This window comes from Apodemus sylvaticus, chromosome 9 (assembly GCF_947179515.1).
Source record: "Apodemus sylvaticus chromosome 9, mApoSyl1.1, whole genome shotgun sequence".
Taxonomy (NCBI): domain Eukaryota; kingdom Metazoa; phylum Chordata; class Mammalia; order Rodentia; family Muridae; genus Apodemus; species Apodemus sylvaticus.
The window spans coordinates 1,680,727-1,681,866 of NC_067480.1; the positions used below are offsets into that span (position 1 = coordinate 1,680,727).

The 1,140-nt window shown below is 43.2% G+C and overlaps 1 non-coding gene across 1 annotated transcript; it reads left to right on the top strand.

The window, feature by feature from the left end:
- Positions 1 to 261: 261 nt before the first annotated feature.
- Positions 262 to 389, top strand: LOC127693137 (small nucleolar RNA SNORA17). The gene has a single exon (XR_007979612.1). It is a non-coding gene; the product is annotated as a small nucleolar RNA SNORA17 (small nucleolar RNA).
- Positions 390 to 1,140: the final 751 nt, after the last annotated feature.

Genomic DNA, 1,140 nt, shown 5'->3' on the forward strand with positions numbered 1-1,140 from the left:
CATTCTGGCAATATAAGTCTGCTCTGTATTCACTGTAAGAAGCACTTTACTGTATGTGGTTTAAGGAAATAATTATTGACATTTTAATAGCTCTAATCTGAAATAACAATATACACACATTTTTGTTCAATAATTAAATTTATTCAAATGCTTTCTTTAAGAGTTTATCTTCTTGAAAATTTATATTTATTGTAAAATTATTTATAAAAGTAAAATATTAAAAATTATTCAAAATTTTAGAAAATTAGAAAAATCATTAAGATTGTCCCTAGAAACATTACAAGGGTGGCTGCTGTATCACATGTCAGTAGGTGGCAAAGAAGAGAGAGGCTATGTTTACACTCAGTGTTCTGACCTCTGAACATCTGAATGATTAGTAGCCTAACATTCTTTGAAAAAAGTGATCCTGAAACAACTACCAGCCAAGGGGTTTGGACAGGAAGCTAGCCTAAGATGACCACCAGTCTGGCATCTCACAGGACTGGTCAAGCTCCCAGGACTTGAAGCAAGCTATAGACTAGAAGAAATCTGGGACTGAAGTAAGCCCAAGACACATGACCATCCCACGGGACCACTCAGACAGGTTGAGTGAAAAGGGAGCCCAAAGGACCTGGACAGGAAACTAGCCTGAGATGACCACCAGTCCAGCACTTTGCAGGCCTGAAGAGGCAAGACCATGCCTAAGATGACCCCTACCTGATGCCATAATGCATAAGCAGGGAATATCAATCCTGGGACAATCCAAAAGATGACCCCAGACATTCAGAGACACAAGGCACCACTAACAAAAGCAAGTAAGTGGTAGAGAAATGAAAAAGAAAGAGAAAGATGAAAAGAGGCAATGAAAAGAGGCAGAACTAGAAAGTCAGGGTAGTAAGGAACAGCCTTAAATGAGTAGCAGGCGGTGCCACCTGGGACCAGAGTGGAAACCTGGCCTGTGCTGCCTTTAGGAGCCTTGGCCCTGCACCAGCAGGAGTCTGTTAGCACCAAAGGCCAGGAGGATATTCCTGGTCTGGGCTGCCACTTGGGGGAATGTTGATTCCTGAGGGCTGTGCAGAACTGACCACACCCCTAACCTGTGCATTGTGGAAGGGCTGGCCCTGAGGACAGGAGAGCAGAGGAGCTGACCCTGCCACTAGT